Raw genomic sequence first — 22280 nt, forward strand, 5'->3', positions numbered from 1 at the left:
TGAAAGACTTATGTAAGGCAGTTATCTTTCTTCTGCCTAATATGGAATTTAGTCAGGTATAATAGTGGCAGAAATTGCTTGAAAAAAATTTAAAGTGAATGAAAAATCCACAGGGGTGCCTGGGTGGCTCAGTCAGTTAAGGGTACAACTTTGGCTTGGGTTGTGATCTCATAGTCCATGGGTTCGAGCCCTGTGTCGGGTCTGTGCTGACAGCTCAGAGCCTGGAACCTGCTTCAGAATCTGTGACTCCCTCTCTCTCTGCCCCCCCCCCCCGCTCCTGCTCTCTCTGTCTCAAAAGATAAATAAATGTTAAAAAAAAAATTAAAATTAAAAAAAAAAAGAAAAATCCACAGCCTCCTGGTGCAAAAGATATGGCTGAAACATCCATATTATGATATTTAAATACCCAGTTTTCAACAATAAAGAATCATATAGCCTGCAAACAAACAGGGAATTGTGACCCATTCACAGGAAAAAAAGCAAATTAACAGAAACCATACCCAAAGAAGTCCAATATCAGAATTGTTGGACAAAGACTTTACATCATTTGCCTTAAATATACTCAAAAATCTAAAGGATACCATCTATAAAGAATAAAAGGTAACTAGGAAAAAGTGATGTGAAATCATAAAGAAAATATGAGAATATCATAACGAAAAACTATAAAAGAACTAAATGGAAATTCTAAAGATGAAGATATAATTATCTGAAAAGAAAAATTCACTAGAGGTATTCAACAGTAGATTCGAACAGAAATAAGACAGAATCAGTCATTTTAAAAATAGGACAATTGAAATTATTGCATTCTGAGGAGAAAAAAAAAGAATGAAACAAATGAACAAAGCCTAAGGAAATGTTAAATACTATTAAACCAATCAACAAAAGCATTGTGGAGTCCCAAAAGGAGAAGAGAGAAAGTGACAGAAAGTTTATTTGAAGAAATAATGGCTGAAAACTTTCCAAATTTGATGTAGTACATGAATATACACATCCAAGAATCAATAAACTCTGAATAGGATAAATTCAAAGATTCATACCAAGACACATCATAATCAAACTGTAGAAAGGTAAGGAAAATAATTTTGAAAGTAAGTGAAAATTCATTATGTACAAGGGATCTTCAGTAAGGTTAACAGCTGATTTCTTATTAGAAACCATGGGGAACAAAAGGCGATGGGATGATTATTTAAAGTGCTGAAAGGAAAAATAACTGTCAACCAAGAATTCTGTCTGGAAAAATTGTCTGTCAAAAATCAAGGATATTTTTTTTAATTAAGGATAAATTATTTCATATTAACAAAATCTGGCAGAGTTCATTACCAGAGCAGTGCAGCCCTATATGAAATGCTAAAGGGAGTACTTTGGGTTCATATCAAAGGACACTAGAGGGTCCCTGGAAGCTGAATAAAAATAGAAAAATCTCTAGTAAAGGTAACTACATTGGCATACATAAAACCCAGTATTACTGACAATGTTTTTGGCTGTTAAATCCACTTTATATTTCCTACATGAGTTAAGAAATAAATGCATAAAAATAATGATAAATCTATGTTGTTGAGCCAGATATAATTTATGACAGCGTAAAGAGGGTACAGAACTGTGTAGGAGCAAGAGCAGCTCTTCCCTAATATTTTAAACAAGAGAAAGATGCCCACTTTGCACCATTGCAATTCAGTATTATACTGGAAGTTCGATCTAGAATGACTAGATATTAAAAGGAAATATAAGGCATCCATAGTTGAAAGGAATCAATAAAACTACCTGTATCCACAGATGACATGATTCTATATGTAGAAAATTCCAAGAAAGAAAGCAAATAGAGCTAATAAACAAATACAGCAAATTTGTTTATTTGCAGGTTTATTGCAGGGTACAAGATCAACATACAAAAATCAATTGTTTTTCTACATCAGCAATGACTAGTCCAAAAGGAAATTAAGAAAACAATTTATAGTACATCCAAATAATAAAATATTTAGAAAAAATTTACTAAGTAGGTGAAAGACGTATTAAATGAAAACCAAAAAATATTATTGAAAGAAATGAAAGACTTAAATAATAAAAATCCATTCTCTGTTCATGAATTGCATGACTTAATATTGTTAAGATGTCAGTACTACCCAAAGTGATCTACAGATTCAATGCAGTTTCCATCAAAATTACAATAGCCTTTTCCTGTAGAAATTGAAAAACTCTTCAAATTCTTTTGTATTTCTAGGGGCCCTTAATAGCCAAACAAAACTTGGCAAAGAATAACAAACATGTCACCCTTTCCAACATCAAAACTCACTATAAATTTATAATAACCAAAACAATGTGTGAGTATAGACATGTAGACCAATGGAATAGAATTTAGATTACAAGTGTAAACCTGTATGTGTGGTCAATAGATTAATTTTTTTTTTTTTTACATGGATGAGAAGACTATTTGATGAGGAAAGAATAGTTTCTTCAACAATGCTTCTGGGACAATTGGATATTCACTTTCATAATAAGTTAAATTCCTGCTTCATACAATTTACAAAAATTAATTCAAACTTAATCAAAGACCTAAATATAAAAGTTAAATCCATAAAACTCTTTAAAGAAAATACAGGGGTAAATCTTCATGATCTTGCACTTGACAATGGATTCTTAGCTAGAACACCAAAGGCATGAGCAATAGAAGACAAAATAGATACCTGAGACTTCGTCAAAATTAAAACCTTTGTGTATCAAATGACATTACCAAGCAGGTGAAAAGACAGTATGCAGAATAAGAGAAAATAACATCAATTCACATACTGTTAAAGAACAAGTATTCAAAATATATAAAGAACACTTAGAACAACAAAAAAACAAACTACCTAATTAAAAAATGGGCAAAAGACTTGAATAGCCATTTTTCAAAAGAAGGTATATAAATGACCAGCAAGTACACTAAAAGGTGCTCAACATCATTAGTCGTTAGAGAAATGCAAATCAAAACTGCAATGAGGCATCACTTCACACTCACTAGTATGCAATAATTGTAAAAATAGAAAATGACAGCAGTTGATGAGCATATGGAGAAATTAAAGCCTTTGTATGTTGCTGGTTGGAATTGAAAATGATTCAGCTGCTTTGAAAAAGTTTAATGGTTCTCCCAAAAGTTAAATTTAGAACTTCCACTTCACCCTGCAATTTTGCTCCTAGGTATATACCAAAATAATTGAAAACAGACACTCAGACAAATAAATGTAAATGCATGTTCATAGCAGTGCTATTCACAATAGCCAAAAAGGTAGACAGCCCAGATGAATCAACAGATGAATGGGTAAATAATATAGTGTATATACATACAATTGAATATTATTCAGCCATAAAGAAAGACTGAAATTCAGATACATTCTACAATATGGATGAACCTTGAAAACATTTGCAAAGTGAAAGAACCAGACATAAAATGTCACATATTGTGTGATTCTACTTATAGGCACTATCCAGAATAGAAAAATATGTAGAGATGGAACACAGATTGGTGGTAGGCAGGGACTAAGTAGAAGGGGAATTGGGAGAAATTACTTGATGGGTAAAGGGTTTTACTTTGTTGTAATGGAAATGTTTTGGAACTAGATAGAGGTGGTGGTTGCACAACATCATGTATATACTAACTGCCATTGATTTGTCCACTTTAAAGTGATTGATTTTATGTTATATAAGTTTCAGCTCAGTAAATTATGTGAAAAAAACTATAAGAGGGATTAAAGAACTGTCAGTACTGGCATAATATTTTAATTCAGGAGTGGGAAAACTATAGTGCTTATGCCAAATCAAGCTCACCACCTGTTTTTGCACAGCCTTTGAGCTAAGAAAGGCTTTTACATTTTTAAATGGTTGAAAGAAAATAAAGAATATAAAATTCCATTAAAAATACTAGTGTGCTTTCAACTTTATTAAACTTAGATTTTTCTATTGTCTCTGTTCTTTGGGTATTGAAAAAAAGATGAAAACAGCCTTCCCTTTCTATATGTATCTGTTGCTGCCATCTTCTGAAGAAAATGATGTATTAATTGGACCCAATTGAGATAACACAGTCTAGTATTAAAGTAAAGTATTAAACAAAGCATTTGGAGACCTGGGTTCTAATTATAGCTCTGACATATATTAGTAATGTGAACTTTGTCAACATAACCTATTTAATTCCCAGTTTTTCATCAGTTAAAGGAAATACTAGCAATATTTCAAGATTTTTGTGAAAGTTAAGGATAAGGTATGTAGAATTAATGTCACATAGTAGACATACAATGTAATGATAATTTTCAGTAATGAATGGGACAGATATTTTATTTTTTTCTTCTATATTAAAAAAACAGTTTCTGGGGTGCCTAGCTGGCTCAGTCAATGGGGCATGCAACTTGATCTCTGTGGGTTTGAGCCCCACATTGGGTATAGAGATTACTTTTAAAAAATCTTTAAAAAATAAATAACTTATAAAAATTAAAAAAAAAAAACACCTTCCTAAGTGGTTTCTCAGATAGATATTATCATACCAATTCATTTTCTTAAATAGATTTTATTTTTATAGCAGTTTTAGGTTCATAGCAAAATTGAACAGAAAGTACAGAGAATTCCCATATACCTCCTGCCAACACACACATGAATTCCTTTTTAAATCACATAATAGAAAAGTATTCTAATAACTATAGAACAATTTATTTTGCTTTCTTTTATGATCGAGGTCCCTGTTCTTTCTCCAGCACTCTATGTCTCAATATCTCTTTTCCACTAGTAATTCTAGAATGAGTGTGAGTATTCTTAGCCTACAGGTAAGATCTAATGTTTCCTTTGTCCCTAAAGATCATTGCATTGGCTCCTCTGATGGTTCTTTAATCAGCAACAAGGTAAACCAGTTGTGTTTTGATCCCCTTAACACATAGGTTTGCAGAGGTTGCAATGGGAAGATAAAGGAAACTTGCATTTTTTTTTCTTTAGACCTGACCTGTAGATTTTTGCTCATGAAGTCTGTAATTATATAATCTCTTAGGTACTAGTCCTTTGGTAAGCAACTAATAATATTTCTTAGAAGACTCCTGGACTTGCTGCAAGTTTGATATCATACCGATCTTGTCATAACCATCTATTTCTCTAGCCTAGTCCACTATTTCATATAACATGCTTTCCTGGTCAGATTGGACTCATTCTTCCTACTGGCCATTTCTGCTCATCTTAATGTCATACCTACCACATCCTTATAGGTCATTATCATAAACACCATTGTCTAAACTTATCTAATATTTAATGAGCATGAAGAATAAGATAAATGTTAAAATAAACACCTGGAAGTTGAGCTCGGAAGAGGAAGATGGCGGCATAGGAGGACGCTGGGCTCACCGCGCGTCCTGCTGATCACTTAGATTCCACCTACACCTGCCTAAATAACCCAGAAAACCACCAGAGGATTACCAGAACGGAGTCGCCGGAGCCAAGCGCAGACGAGAGGCCCACGGAAGAGGGTAGGAAGGGCGGCGAGGCGGTGCGCGCTCCACGGACTGGCGGGAGGGAGCCGGGGCGGAGGGGCGGCTCGCCGGCCAAGCAGAGCCCCGAGTCTGGCTTGCAAAAAGCGGAGGGGCCTGACGGACTGTGTTCCGACAGCAAGCGCGACTTAGCGTCTGGGAGGTCATAAGTTAACAGCTCTGCTCAGAAAGCGGGAAGGCTGGAGGACAAAGGGAAGGAGAGCTGCTGAGCCCCCGGACGACAGAGCTCAGTTTGGTGGGGAACAAAGGCGCTCGCCAGCGCCATCTTCCCCGCCCATCCCCCAGCCAAAATCCCAAAGAGAACCAGTTCCTGCCAGGGAACTTGCTCGCTCCGCGCAAACACCCAACTCTGCGCTTCTGCAGAGCCAAACCTCCGGCAGCGGATCTGACTCCCTCCTGCTGCCACAGGGCCCCTCCTGAAGTGGATCACCTAAGGAGAAGCAAGCTAAGCCTGCCCCTCCTGCCCCTGTGCACCTTGCCTACCCACCCCAGCTAAGACGCCAGATCCCCAGCATCACAAGCCTGGCAGTGTGCAAGTAGCCCAGACAGACCACTCCACCCCACAGTGAATCCCGCCCCTAGGAGAGGGGAAGAGAAGGCACGCACCAGTCTGACTGTGGCCCCAGCGGTGGGCTGGGAGCAGACATCAGGTCTGACTGCGGCTCCGCCCACCAACTCCAGTTATACACCACAGCACAGGGGAAGTGCCCTGCAGGTCCTCACCACGCCAGGGACTATCCAAAATGACCAAGCGGAAGAATTCCCCTCAGAAGAATCTCCAGGAAATAACAACAGCTAATGAGCTGATCAAAAAGGACTTAAATAATATAACAGAAAGTGAATTTAGAATAATAGTCATAAAATTAATCGCTGGGCTTGAAAACAGTATAGCTGACAGCAGAGAATCTCTTGCTACAGAGATCAAGGGACTAAGGAAGAGTCACGAGGAGCTGAAAAACGCTTTAAACGAAATGCATAACAAAATGGAAACCACCACGGCTCGGATTGAAGAGGCAGAGGAGAGAATAGGTGAACTAGAAGATAAAGTTATGGAAAAAGAGGAAGCTGAGAAAAAGAGGGATAAAAAAATCCAGGAATATGAGGGGAAAATTAGAGAACTAAGTGATACACTAAAAAGAAATAATATACGCATCATTGGTATCCCAGAGGAGGAAGAGAGAGGGAAAGGTGCTGAAGGGGTACTTGAAGAAATAATAGCTGAGAACTTCCCTGAACTAGGGAAGGAAAAAGGCATTGAAATCCAAGAGGCACAGAGAACTCCCTTCAGACATAACTTGAATCGATCTTCTGCACGACATATCATAGTGAAACTGGCAAAATACAAGGATAAAGAGAAAATTCTGAAAGCAGCAAGGGGTAAACGTGCCCTCACATATAAAGGGAGACCTATAAGACTGGTGACTGATCTGTCTTTTGAAACTTGGCAGGCCAGAAAGAATTGGCACGAGATTTTCAGTGTGCTAGACAGAAAAAATATGCAGCCGAGAATCCTTTATCCAGCAAGTCTGTCATTTAGAATCGAAGGAGAGATAAAGGTCTTCCCAAACAAACAAAAACTGAAGGAATTTGTCACCACTAAACCAGCCCTCCAAGAGATCCTAAGGGGGACCCTGTGAGACAAAGTACCAGAGACATCACTACAAGCATAAAACATACAGACATCACAATGACTCTAAACCCATATCTTTCTATAATAACACTGAATGTAAATGGATTAAATGCGCCAACCAAAAGACATAGGGTATCAGAATGGATAAAAAAACAAGACCCATCTATTTGCTGTCTACAAGAGACTCATTTTAGACCTGAGGACACCTTTAGATTGAGAGTGAGGGGATGGAGAACTATTTATCATGCTACTGGAAGCCAAAAGAAAGCTGGAGTAGCCATACTTATATCAGACAAACTAGACTTTAAATTAAAGGCTGTAACAAGAGATGAAGAAGGACATTATATAATAGTGACAGGGTCTATCCATCAGGAAGAGCTAACAATTATAAATGTCTATGCGCCGAATACCGGAGCCCCCAAATATATAAAACAATTACTCATAAACACAAGCAACCTTATTGATAAGAATGTGGTAATTGCAGGGGACTTTAACACCCCACTTACAGAAATGGATAGATCATCTAGACACACGATCAATAAAGAAACAAGGGCCCTGAATGAGACATTGGATCAGATGGACTTGACAGATATATTTAGAACTCTGCATCCCAAAGCAACAGAATATACTTTCTTCTCGAGTGCACATGGAACATTCTCCAAGATAGATCATATACTGGGTCACAAAACAGCCCTTCATAAGTTTACAAGAATTGAAATCATACCATGCATACTTTCAGACCACAACGCTATGAAGCTTGAAATCAACCACAGAAAAAAGTCTGGAAAACCTCCAAAAGCATGGAGGTTAAAGAACACCCTACTCACGAATGAGTGGGTCAACCAGGCAATTAGAGAAGAAATTAAAAAATATATGGAAACAAACGAAAATGAAAATACAACAATCCAAACGCTTTGGGACGCAGCAAAGGCAGTCCTGAGAGGAAAATACATTGCAATCCAGGCCTATCTCCAGAAACAAGAAAAATCCCAAATACAAAATCTAACAGCACACCTAAAGGAACTAGAAGCAGAACAGCAAAGGCAGCCTAAACCCAGCAGAAGAAGAGAAATAATAAAGATCAGAGCAGAAATAAACAATATAGAATCTAAAAAAACTGTAGAGCAGATCAACGAAACCAAGAGTTGGTTTTTTGAAAAAATAAACAAAATTGACAAACCTCTAGCCAGGCTTCTCAAAAAGAAAAGGGAGATGACCCAAATAGATAAAATCATGAATGAAAATGGAAAAATTACAACCAATCCCTCAGAGATACAAACAATTATCAGGGAATACTATGAAAAATTATATGCCAACAAATTGGACAACCTGGAAGAAATGGACAAATTCCTGAACACCCACACTCTTCCAAAACTCAATCAGGAGGAAATAGAAAGCTTGAACAGACCCATAACCAGCGAAGAAATTGAATCGGTTATCAAAAATCTCCCAACAAATAAGAGTCCAGGACCAGATGGCTTCCCAGGGGAGTTCTACCAGACGTTTAAAGCAGAGATAATACCTATCCTTCTCAAGCTATTCCAAGAAATAGAAAGGGAAGGAAAACTTCCAGACTCATTCTATGAAGCCAGTATTACTTTGATTCCTAAACCAGACAGAGACCCAGTAAAAAAAGAGAACTACAGGCCAATATCCCTGATGAATATGGATGCAAAAATTCTCAATAAGATACTAGCAAATCGAATTCAACGGCATATAAAAGGAATTATTCACCATGATCAAGTGGGATTCATTCCTGGGATGCAGGGCTGGTTCAACATTCGCAAATCAATCAACGTGATACATCACATTAACAAAAAAAAAGAGAAGAACCATATGATCCTGTCAATCGATGCAGAAAAGGCCTTTGACAAAATCCAGCACCCTTTCTTAATAAAAACTCTTGAGAAAGTCGGGATAGAAGGAACATACTTAAAGATCATAAAAGCCATTTATGAAAAGCCCACAGCTAACATCATCCTCAACGGGGAAAAACTGAGAGCTTTTTCCCTGAGATCAGGAACACGACAGGGATGCCCACTCTCACCGTTGTTATTTAACATAGTGCTGGAAGTTCTAGCAACAGCAATCAGACAACAAAAGGAAATCAAAGGCGTCAAAATTGGCAAAGATGAAGTCAAGCTTTCGCTCTTTGCAGATGACATGATATTATACATGGAAAATCCGATAGACTCCACCAAAAGTCTGCTAGAACTGATACATGAATTCAGCAAAGTTGCAGGATACAAAATCAATGTACAGAAATCAGTTGCATTCTTATACACTAACAATGAAGCAACAGAAAGACAAATAAAGAAACTGATCCCATTCACAATTGCACCAAGAAGCATAAAATACCTAGGAATCAATCTAACCAAAGATGTAAAGGATCTGTATGCTGAAAACTATAGAAAGCTTATGAAGGTAATTGAAGAAGATTTAAAGAAATGGAAAGACATTCCCTGCTCATGGATTGGAAGAATAAATATTGTCAAAATGTCAATACTACCCAAAGCTATCTACACATTCAATGCAATCCCAATCAAAATTGCACTAGCATTCTTCTCGAAACTAGAACAAGCAATCCTAAAATTCATATGGAACCACAAAAGGCCCCGAATAGCCAAAGTAATTTTGAAGAAGAAGACCAAAGCAGGAGGCATCACAATCCCAGACTTTAGCCTCTACTACAAAGCTGTCATCATCAAGACAGCATGGTATTGGCACCAAAACAGACACATAGACCAATGGAATAGAATAGAAACCCCAGAACTAGACCCACAAACGTACGGCCAACTCATCTTTGACAAAGCAGGAAAGAACATCCAATGGAAAAAAGACAGTCTCTTTAACAAATGGTGCTGGGAGAACTGGACAGCAACATGCAGAAGGTTGAAACTAGACCACTTTCTCACACCATTCACAAAAATAAACTCAAAATGGATAAAGGACCTGAATGTGAGACAGGAAACCATCAAAACCTTAGAGGAGAAAGCAGGAAAAGACCTCTCTGACCTCAGCCGTAGCAATCTCTTACTCGACACATCCCCAAAGGCAAGGGAATTAAAAGCAAAAGTGAATTCCTGGGACCTTATGAAGATAAAAAGCTTCTGCACAGCAAAGGAAACAACCAACAAAACTAAAAGGCAACCAACGGAATGGGAAAAGATATTTGCAAATGACATATCGGACAAAGGGCTAGTATCCAAAATCTATAAAGAGCTCACCAAACTCCACACCCGAAAAGCAAATAACCCAGTGAAGAAATGGGCAGAAAACATGAATAGACACTTCTCTAAAGAAGACATCCGGATGGCCAACAGGCACATGAAAAGATGTTCAGCGTCGCTCCTTATCAGGGAAATACAAATCAAAACCACACTCAGATATCACCTCACGCCAGTCAGAGTGGCCAAAATGAACAAATCAGGAGACTATAGATGCTGGAGAGGATGTGGAGAAACGGGAACCCTGTTGCACTGTTGGTGGGAATGCAAATTGGTGCAGCCGCTCTGGAAAGCAGTGTGGAGGTTCCTCAGAAAATTAAAAATAGACCTACCCTATGACCCAGCAATAGCACTGCTAGGAATTTATCCAAGGGACACAGGAGTACTGATGCATAGGGGCACTTGTACCCCAATGTTCATAGCAGCACTCTCAACAATAGCCAAATTATGGAAAGAGCCTAAATGTCCATCAACTGATGAATGGATAAAGAAATTGTGGTTTATATACACAATGGAGTACTACGTGGCAATGAGAAAAAATGAAATATGGCCTTTTGTAGCAACGTGGATGGAACTGGAGAGTGTGATGCTAAGTGAAATAAGCCATACAGAGAAAGACAGATACCATATGGTTTCACTCTTATGTGGATCCTGAGAAACTTAAGAGAAACCCATGGGGGAGGGGAACAAAAAAAAAAAAAAAAAAAAGAGGTTAGAGTGGGAGAGAGCCAAAGCATAAGAGACTGTTGAGAACTGAGAACAAACTAAGGTTTGATGGGGGGTGGGAGGGAGGAGAGGGTGGGTGATGGGTACTGAGGAGGGCACCTTTTGGGATGAGCACTGGGTGTTGTATGGAAACCAATTCGACAATAAATTTCATATATAAATAAAAAAAAAAAAAAAAAAAATAAACACCTTTTGTATACTATATAATTTATTCCTGAAAAACCCTATGAAATACATAATATTATTTGCACCATGTTACTGTTGAGTAAATTAAGAATTTGACACAATGACATGATAGCTAATAATAATGAATAGCACTTACAATATTGAGACTAGTTCTACTTGAGGCTCATGCTATTACTATTTAGTGTTCATAGTCATAATAAAAATATCTTACTCTTGGTCCAAATATATATGTAAATATTTGGATAAGTAGTAGCAACTTAATAATAGTAAACACAAATCAAACTCGGAGATACCCTACTCTTTCTGTTTGAAATGTCAATGCCTCTCATATTGCTTACCTCAGTTAGTCTTTAATTTGTTTCTTTTTCCTCTTTATTTCTCCACATCTATCCTTCCTCACACAATTCAATTTATTATCTTATCTTATTGTGCCACCACCATTTAGTCATTGATCTTTCATAACAAAATATATAATGAAACCATACTTACAAATACTTGATGAGGACGGGGGTGGAAGTGTTTGATAAATCCAATTTGATTATAATTCTACAGGTAACCTAAATAATTTATATCCATCTAAGAGGAAACTAATTTAAAAAATAGGGAAGCTTGGCAGGTGGGCAGGGGAGGCTCAGTTGGTTGAGCATCTGACTCTTGGTTTTGGCTCAGCTCATGATACCATAATTGTGACATTGAGCCCTGTGCTGGGCATGGAGCCTACTTAAGATTCTCTCTCTCCCTTTCCCTCTTCCCCTCTCCTGCTTGTTCACTCACTCACTCTCAGATAATAATAATAATAATAATAATAATAATTTAAAATTAAAAATAAATTAAAAAATAATATTAGCTGTTTTAACCTTTTGGGAGCCCTTGGTTTTATTGCATTGCACTGGCTGGTAGAAGTTCTATTTTTTATAAACTGTTTACTCATTTGGATATTTTATCTTGATATTTATCAAGATTTCTCATCCTTGGCACAATTAATATTTGGGGCTGTGTAATTCGTTTTAGGTGGGAAAAGACTGTCCTGGGCATTATTAGATGTGTAGCAGCACCCTGGCTTCTATCCACTAGATTCTATTAGCACTCTAACTCTCAGTGATGACACCCTAAAAGTGTCTCAAGACATTGCCAAATGTCCCTGGAGGTTTAAATAGGCCCCAGTTGAGAACTGCTGGTCTAATCTATTGTTCTGTATGCCTATCTGATTCTCAGTCACCATATTCAATGAGTTTTAAATATGTGGCCAAATCTGGTAAGTTTTATTTTTTCAAAGTTTGGAGAGTCTTTGTGGCACAGCGATGATCTGAATCTAAACATTTTTATTTTGTTCTTTCTGATTTTTATTTGCAAGTATTTTCTTTGTTCTGTTATAGTTTTGATTTTTTTATCTAGGAGTTGTTTCCTGCTCCATCTTGAAAATTGACTTATTCTAGATATACCAAATATAGGTAACAGAAGACTACTTAATTCTTCCATTGCAAAAATATCTCATTCTACTGATAAGGATTTAAAAATCCAAAAAGATTAATCAATTTTTTTCAGGATTAATAGCTAACTTGAGGCTAGCCTGACACTAAAACCTCTCCATCCATATGTTACAAGTACATTGTATTCAATATTAAAACTCTGGCTAGAATTTTAAAATCTCCCTCCTTTGATTTGACTTTAATTATCTGTTGGAATTCACCTTGAAAGTGATAAGAATGTATTAAAGAGGCCAGGGTGGCTTAGTCAGTTTAGGGTCTGCCTCATGGTTTTCGCTCAGGTCATGATCTCACAGTTTGTGAGTTCTAGCCCCACGTGGGGCTCTGTGCTGATAGCACGGAGCCTGATTGGGATTCTCTGCCACCCTCTCTCTCTGCCCCTCCCCAGCTCATGTGTGCATGCTCTCTCTCTCAAAAATAAATAAATAAGCATTAAAAAAGAATTTCTTGGGGCACCTGGGTGGCTCAGTCGTTTAGGCATCCAACTTTGACTCAGGTCATGATCTCGCGGTCCGTGAGTTCAAGCCTCATGTCAGGCTCTGTGCTGACAGCTCAGAGCCTGGAGCCTGTTTCAGATTCTGTGTCTCCCTCTCTCTCTGACCCTCCCCCGTTTATGCTCACTTGCTCTCTCTCTCTCTCTCTCTTTCTGTCTCAAAAATAAATACACGTTAAAAATTTTTTTTAAAAAAACAATAATTTCTTAAAAAGCAGATATTTTTTGAGTATGTAAATATATGAAATAAATGTATTTTTAATCTACTTTTTACAGAAATCTATTTTAATCTACTTTTCACAGAAAATCCCATTAATATGATCAGACTGAACATACTAATCATTTTATCAAAGTTGTTATGTAGCATCCAAAATTAGTGTTTTGACGCTTGCAGTGGAGAAAGTGGGAATTACCTATTCTGGTGTTCTCTCCCAGGACATCTTACTCCAGACATTTAGGACAGCAGAGAAGCAGTCAAAGAGTAAAGGGGGTCAGGCTAGAGGATAAATGGGATGGGTCTGCCATTGCTGAGAGGGTGGGGAGTTGAGAGGAATGCAGGGGCCCCAGCCAACAACAATGATGAGGGAATCCTAATGATGAAGAAGGTGGCAAGGATAGAAGTAAAGAACATTGTATGATGCGCTTTGGAAGATAAGAGTATTATTTATTGACAGCATACCAAAGCAGATATTTCTTGTTATTATCTTTAGAGTTATTATTTTCTGTGATTATCTGTAAAGATATTAAAAATATAGTAGTTAGAAATATGAGATTTAGAAGTGGCCATACCTGAATTCAAGTCCCAGATCTTCCACTTAATCAATGATATGACTTGAGCAAAATTTTTAACTCAGATAAACCTCGTTTACTCATCTGAAAAATAAGGGTGGGGAGTAAATTATCTATACATAAATTTTAATGTGTCAGATAATGTGATATTGTAAAGTGGCCCTAGAAATTCTCAGGAAGTGCTAGCCAAAATTATTGGTATTAAGGAGGCTGTATACAGATGAACCCCAACTTATGATAGTTTAACCTATGATTTATTTGTCTTCATGATGGTGCAAAAACAATAAGCATTCAGTAGGAACTGTACTTTGAATTTTGACCTTTTCCTGTGCTAGTGTTATGTGGGAGAGTCCTCTCTTGTGATGCTGGACAATGGCAGCCACAGCTCTCGGTCAGCCACGTGATCACGAGGGTAAATAACAATTATACTTAAACCATTCTGTGCCTGTACAACCATTCTATTTTTCACTTTCAGCACAGTATTCAGTAAATTACATGAAATGTTCAATATTTTATTAGAAAATAGGTTTTGTGTTAGGTGATTTTGCCCAACTAGTAGGCTAATATAAGTGTTCTGAGCATGTGTAAGGTAGGCTAAGCTAGGCCATGATGTTTGCTACATTAGATGTCTTAAATGCATTTTTGATTTATGGTATTTCCAATTTATGATAGGCTTACCAGGATGTAACCCCATCATAAATTGAGGGAGATCTATATATAAATCTGAGACTGCCTAAATATGTTCTTTAAAATTTTCAGACCCATTGCAGTTGTAAAATCAACTCTTTCTTGCTGATGGAAACACTTAGTTTATCAATTAACTTTATAATAATTGCCCTTCCTGCTGTAAAAGTGAAGATTCAGTAAATAATGACCCAAGAACAGATGCCAGGGAATGTACTGATTTTTCCAAACTGATTTCTTTGATTCAGTCAGCAACTACTAATTAGACTGTGTAAATAAATTCTAAAAATCTAATGTCAACAAAATTGGATACTATACTACTTTCAGCTTGAATTTTTTCGAAACACAGTTGTCCTAAAACAGTGATGAATTTGACTGCTTTTATAAAAAAAAAAAATGGGTTAATTTAGGCATACACCTATGTAGTGGGGAAAAAAAAACCATAAAGATACAATTTATCTTTGTCAAAATCCATTATGACCCAATGTAAAATATGGGTCATATGTAATGTAAATGATGTAAATAATATGTTATCTTAAAATCATTAGTAAATTCTTGATCAAACACTGATGTGCCAAAAATTTGCTATCTTTCTACTTTTCTGTTATCACTTTTGAATATTTTATCACAAATAACATTTAGAAAGAAATAATAGGAGTCCAATTAGAATTTTTAAACAAAAATTTAGTATTTACTGAGTATCTACTATATTTCTGGCAGTGTATTAATTTTTCATATGTATTATTTATTAAATGTATGGTATTGTTCATATCTTGTTTGAATGCCAAGATTAGACTGAGAAAGCTAATTGGCATACTCAGAGTCACACAGATGTAAGTATAGTAAGTCATGAAGATAGAGTTCGGACCCAGTGTATCTTATTCAGAAATTTGTTTAACTAACTTCTGTACTTTGCCACTTCCTTTAGCATTGTTCAAAAATACACTTTCTTAAACATTGAAAATTTTCAGTTTGCTCTGTTAGTACATTAAAATGCAATCCTTGCCATATTATGTCATTATAAAAATTATAAAAAATTGACTATAGTAGTAATAGCAGCTAAAAGTTACTGAGCAATTAATAGGTGCCAGCCAGGTTCTGCACTATGTGTTTCAATATGCACTATTTAACTTCCATTCGAAGAAGTAAGTAATTGTTTCTGTACCCACATTACAGACGAAAAAACGAAGCTCTCAGGAGACACATATGTTACACACAACTGGCAGTAGCAGAGATGTGATCCAAACCCAGGTATGTCTGATTCTAAAGCTATTTACCAGTATAATGTTTATATGAAGTTACATATAATTTAATAATTCTTATGATGAGAAAAATATATTGTAAGAACTGAGAGTAATTTTCAGACTTGAAATAATCTAAATAACGTGACAGGTAATTGCTACTAAACCAAAATTCTTCAAACCAAAATTCTATGGACTTCATGTTTGTGCCCAACTCAAGGTTCAGACTAAGGAAATTTCAGAGTTTTAAGATGCTCTTAGATAGCTAGAATGATCCAATACTTTGGAATTTTGCTCATCTATAAATGTGTGGGTACAGAATTATATATAGCTACATATTTCATACTACTCTAGATAATTGAGCTATGATACTCAACTGAATTGGTGTGTCCTTTGCTTTCCTGTTTTATCACCCAGGCTCTGCGCTGACAGCAGGGATCCCCATGCGGGGCTCAAACTCAGGAACCACAAAATCGTGACCTGAGTCAAAGTTGCTTAACCAACTGAGCCACCCAGACTTTTTAATACAAAACTTATGAGGGTCTGTTGGCTCACTCTAGAAAGTAGCTTAGTGTAATGGTTAAGAAAGGGAACCTGGAGCCAGACAGCCTGGGTTCAAACTTCTTTCTAAGTATGTGATTTTACTTAACTTTCTTAACCTATTTGTGTCTGAGCTTTGTCATCTGTAAAATTAGGATGATACTAATGTGTTTCACAGAGGATTGCTATAAGACTGAAATGAGTAAAATGTGAAAAATATGTAGAATAATGTCTGGGACAAAGTAAGAGCTGTATAACTATTTGCTAAATAAATAAATGAAAATAAAGCCTTCACCAGTAAGCCTAATTGGAAGTATTTTCTCTGTTTGCTGATGTGTTTGATTCATCTCTTAAGGCACTAACCACTTTGCCTACTCTTATAATTATCTACTTGCATACCTTTTTCCTGATAGTAGGTTTTAAGCTTCTTGAGAAGAGAGATTATTTCTTGTATTGCCTCAGGACTGTTCAATAAGACTCCTATATAAGTGAATCAGTGATTCTCTAGAGCCAGGCAAGTGATTTCCTTCCATTTCCTTCCATCTGAGACAATATTGCTGATGTCAACCTTAAAAGTAAAATGGCCAGTTATTTTTCTAGCAGAATGATTTTGTTTGGGAATAGCAGAGAAATTGCAGTTAGGGACATGCAAGCTGTGGTGAACCATAGGCAAGCACAAATAGACAAAGGGGAGGTCAGCTTTTATTAGGTTTTAGGAGGAAATTGGAGAGGGTTGCTTTGAACACAAGGTCACTGGAGAAGAACAAGAGTTTGAGGTATGGCAATCTCTGGTTGGCTGTGAGCAGTGGTTAGTGAGTTGTTGCTGTAACAGAGAGGGATCTTCCTACTTTTTCCAAAAAGCAGTAGATGAAATTTCTATGTGAAAAATGTCGTCCCTTGTCAAGATAATTCTTATCTTTCTTCCTGCTGGCTATGCAGGCTACAGCAATGGAACCTGCATGAGAGCTCCCCCTTCATCATTCTCAAATCCATTTTATTTTTTCATTTTGAGAGAGAGAGAGAGAGGGAGAGAGAGAATCCAAAGCAGGCTCTGCGCCATCAGCATAGAACCTGACACAGGGCATGATCTCATTGACCATGAGATCATGATCTAACCCAAACATCAAGAGTTGGATGCTTAATTGACTGAGCCACCCAAGCACCCCTTCTCAAATCCATTGTAAATGAAATTTCTTTTATTTTCACACTGATGATTATAGCACCATTACACCATTTGTCACACTGACATGGCAGTTAACACTGGTAGAAATTGTTACCTTCTGATATGATCACTTTGCCTACCCTCTATGTATGTGGTAGGCAAAACAATATCCCTACAAAGTTGTCTGTGTGCTGATCCCCAGAATCTATGGATACATTACTTGACTGGGCAAAGAGAACACTGCAGATGTGACTAAATTAAGAATTTTGAGATAGAGAAATTATTCTGGATTTTCCAGGTGAGCCCAGTATAATCACAAGTGTCCTTATAAGATGGAGACAATGGAGGCAGAGGTCATTGTGGTGCCATTATTAGGGATGGGGAGGGGGGAGCATGAGCCAGGAGATATGGATAGCTTTTAGAAGCTAGGACAGGAAAGGAATGGATTTTCCCTTAGAATCTCCAAAAAATACAGCCCTGCTGACAGGTCATTTTCAAGACTTCTTACTTCCAGAACTGTCAGTCAAATTTTGTTATATTAAGTTTGTGTTATTTTAAATCACGAAGTTTGTGGTTATAACAGCCACAGGAAACTAATAAAATCTATTTCCATGAGTGAAAGATAATGAAACAAAGATAGTAATAAGGGAAGAAGGAAGAAATGAAGGAAGGAAAGAGGAGGAATGCTTTACTAGAGATAACAGTTCTGTGGCTGATATGAATAAAAGGGCCAAAAACAAAATAGAGAGAATTAAGCAAATTATCATGGGCAGAAACTAAGCTGAAATGTTGGGAACAAAATTTCAAACAAATACATTAATTATTTTATTGAAAGTTGGTAGACATTTATATGAAAATTACTTTATCACGAGCAAGTTATTGTAAGAAAAAAAGATACTACATTAATACCTAAATTCACTTAAAAATGATGGCATCACAAACCAAGTACAGAGTTTCTTTTAAAAACCCAGTCTTAGAGGCACTGGGTGGCTCAGACAGTTAAGCATCCAACTTCAGCTCAGGTCATGATCTCAGGTTTGTAGGTTCAGGCCCCACATCGGGCTCTGTACTGACAGCTCAGGGCCTGGAGCCTGTTTCATAATCTGTGTCTCCCTCTCTTTCTGCCCCTCCCCTGCTTGCACTCTGTCTCTCTCTCTCTCTGTCTCTCTCTCTCAAAAATAAACAAACATTAAAAACAAATTTAAAATTTTTTTTTAATGTTTTATTTATTTTTGAGAGAGAGAGAGAGACAGAGTGCAAGCAGGAGAGGGGCAGAAAGAGAGGGAGACACAGAGTCTGAAGCAGGCTCTAGGCCCTGAGCTGTCAGCACAGAGCCCGATGCGGGGCTCCAACTCACAAACCATGAGATCATGACCTGAGCCGAAGTTGGACACCTAACCAACTGAGCCACCCAGGCGCCCCCATTAAAAACAAAGTTTTAAAAAATTGAAAAAAAAAAAGTCTTGAGTGGGGAGGCATCTGGGAGGCTCAGTTGGTTAAGTATATGACTCTTGATTTTGGCTCAGGTCATGATCTCATGGTTCGTGAGATCAAGCCCAACACTGGGCTCAACTCTAACAGTGGCAGAGCCTACCTGGGATTCTCTCTGTCCTTGTCTCAAACCTTCTCTTGCTTACATTCTCTCTCTCTCAAAAATAAATAAACAGGGGCGCCTGGGTGGCTCAGTCGGTTAAGCGTCCGACTTCAGCTCAGGTCACGATCTCGCGGTCCGTGGGTTCGAGCCCCGCGTCAGGCTCTGGGCTGATGGCTCAGAGCCTGGAGCCTGCTTCCGATTCTGTGTCTCCCTCTCTCTCTGCCCCTCCCCCATTCATGCTCTGTCTCTCTCTGTCTCAAAAATAAATAAACATTTAAAAAAATTAATAAATAAATAAACAAACATTAAAAAAAAAATACAGCCAGTCTTGGAAATGGTGAGTAAAATTTTTTAAACTTATTCTCTCAGCAGTGATATTTAATGGTCTCCACTCATTCCTTCCTTCTCTTGCCTTTCATCTTGTCTCCCTGATTCTACTTCCAACCAAAAGCAGTTGTGTTTAGGGTAGTAGAGAAGGGAGAGTAAACAGAAGGGCAATAGTGGGGATGATACTGTCAGTCTCATTTTTAAAAAGAGACTGCAGAAGTGCTGAACAGAAGCTTTACTAGCATCCCTGGCAGTAACCACCCCTGTTCCCTGTGTATTTTGAATCAGATTTAATTTGAATTAAATAGAAATAAAACTCTTTACCATTGCACCCTAATGACTGTAATTTTCTCTCAAGCTGTTACTTACAGACACAGTATGCTGCACCTTGAAAAGAACATTCTTATCCTTTTTTATTGAGTCTGAAGGCTAATACCTTTATTTTTAAAAGTAGTCTATTTTTGAAGGATGAACTTAAACATTGTGAATTATTATGACACATAGGCCCTTCTGGATTTTTCACAAAAAGAGTAATTCCCAACTTAGTTGTCTTTATTTTTTTACCATAATTCTAGCCAGCCCAATGATACCACCCAGTTTGTCTTTTTTAGGGTTATAATACTCCTGTCAGAAGCTCTATGGGAAGCATTTAACTTACCACATAGCTGTAACCCTGATTGCCAGAGCCAAAATGTCTCCAATATGACTTCAAGTAGTTCAAGTCTCTGGTGCCAGATGGCATGCAGATTGGTCCCTTTCACAGATACAGATGACACTGTGCCCAGAGTTTGTTAGAGTGTCTACATCTACTCCTGCTGGGAATATAATTTGGTAGAAAAACTCTTTGGCCTACCTGCCAGTGATACAGAAAATGTAGATAGACAGACTCATTTCCAGATGACAGCTTTAAAATACACACCCTTCTCTGTTATCAGAATAACAAAGTACCAAAATTGAAAAATGCAGATAAACATGTATCTTGAAGCTGGATGGAAGAAGAAATTTATTAAAAAAGTAAAATTTTTAGTAGTAGGCTAAACAGAAATTTCACTGAATGAGAGATCTAATATGTCATCTCCTTTTTCCCTCATTGTAAAAACTACCAAGGAGAAAAACAAGCTGTTCAGAATAAATGGAGTAGGGGAACCTCTTTGCATCTATGTATCATGACTTTGATATCCAAGAGGCTGCAATGAGTGGAAGGAATATCAATATTAATACAAGTTCCCTGAGCTCGGTAATAGTTATTAGAATGAATAACTGAATCTAGATGCTATATTCTATAAGTCTTCTATATTATATCCTATAAGTTTTCCATTTTTTTTTATATCTGACAATTATATACAGTTTTAAAGACTTTTGTTCCAATTCTACCTCATGGAATGGTGGAGTAGGATTATTTTTCTGTTTTTTTTTTTTGTGTGTTTTTTTTTTAATTTTTTTTTTCCAACGTTTATTTATTTTTGGGACAGAGAGAGACAGAGCATGAACGGGGGAGGGGCAGAGAGAGAGGGAGACACAGAATCGGAAACAGGCTCCAGGCTCCGAGCCATCAGCCCAGAGCCCGACGCGGGGCTTGAACTCACGGAGCGCGAGATCGTGACCTGGCTGAAGTCAGACGCTTAACCGACTGCGCCACCCAGGCGCCCCATTATTTTTCTGTTTTTAGGCACTTTTAAATCATCCAATAACTTGATTAATCAATTGATCATATTTCAAAAATTTTAACCTATTTAGGAAGATAAATCTGCTTTAAAATTAAATTATTCTACAGCTGAAATAAAAGATTAAAATTATGATTTAAATTTGCTATATGAGTATCCTCTTTGTTAGAAAAATGTATAAAGTTGGGGGTATTTTATATACTCCAACATCATCTTGGGAATGAGAAGTAAGCTATATAGATGCTTAATGTATATTTTCTGGGTTTTTTTTTTTTTATTATATAGATATGCTGGACTTCAGTCTTTAACATGGGCAAATAAAACCATATAGTATTTTGCTTTTACCAGAGTTTTACAACTTGATAGCTTGTCAAATTAGTGATATACTGCCAAAATATTTTTAGAAATCATCCTAGAAAAAACCCAACAACTATATCCTATACATAAGCCAGTAGATCAGTTTGTAGGCATTTCTTTGTAGAACTGATATGCTAAGTGTGAATTTGAGGTAAAATATTTAGTATTTAGGAAAGAATAAACAATGACTGTTGCATGTAAACCCTAAAAGAAATGTCAAAGAAGAAGTAAACTCAATAAAAGGATATTCTATTTAAACATTCATAAGCAAACACAGTGTTCTTTTATTTAAGAGTAAAATACTGCATCAATGATGCAAATGATGTACAGCAAATAAAGTACATTTTTTTAAACAGCAAAACTGATCTAATGTAATATGTCATGATTAAGCAAAGGGTTAAAGGGTTAAACTATTTGCCAAAGTTCTACTGATGAATGAAGTAGAAAAACTGAGATTTGAAACTAATTCTATGTAACTTAAGGCAAATTATTTGATCTCATAGTAAGGCTATGGGAACTCTTACAGCTCCTGGAGGAGCTGATTGACTCATGGTAGGTACTCAATGACTTGTAGCTATGATGATGATGTCGGTGGTGATTAGTATTAGAGATATCTAATAACAAATCTGTAACAAATTATCTTGTCCATTTGACGTCAATGTACCATTCTTCCCATTT

General features: G+C 36.9%; 1 long non-coding RNA gene across 1 annotated transcript in view; it reads left to right on the plus strand.

Annotated features, from left to right (window-relative positions):
- LOC147583079 (uncharacterized) overlaps positions 1-22280 on the plus strand; it is a 126028-nt gene that overhangs the window by 12834 nt on the left and 90914 nt on the right. Inside the window, exon 2 of the long non-coding RNA XR_015242783.1 lies at positions 15894-15968. This is a non-coding gene — a long non-coding RNA (uncharacterized LOC147583079). The remainder of the gene's footprint in view (positions 1-15893; positions 15969-22280) is intronic.

Source organism: Puma concolor, chromosome A2, assembly GCF_028749965.1.
Source record: "Puma concolor isolate L17-30 chromosome A2, mPumCon1.1.hap2, whole genome shotgun sequence".
NCBI lineage: Eukaryota > Metazoa > Chordata > Mammalia > Carnivora > Felidae > Puma > Puma concolor.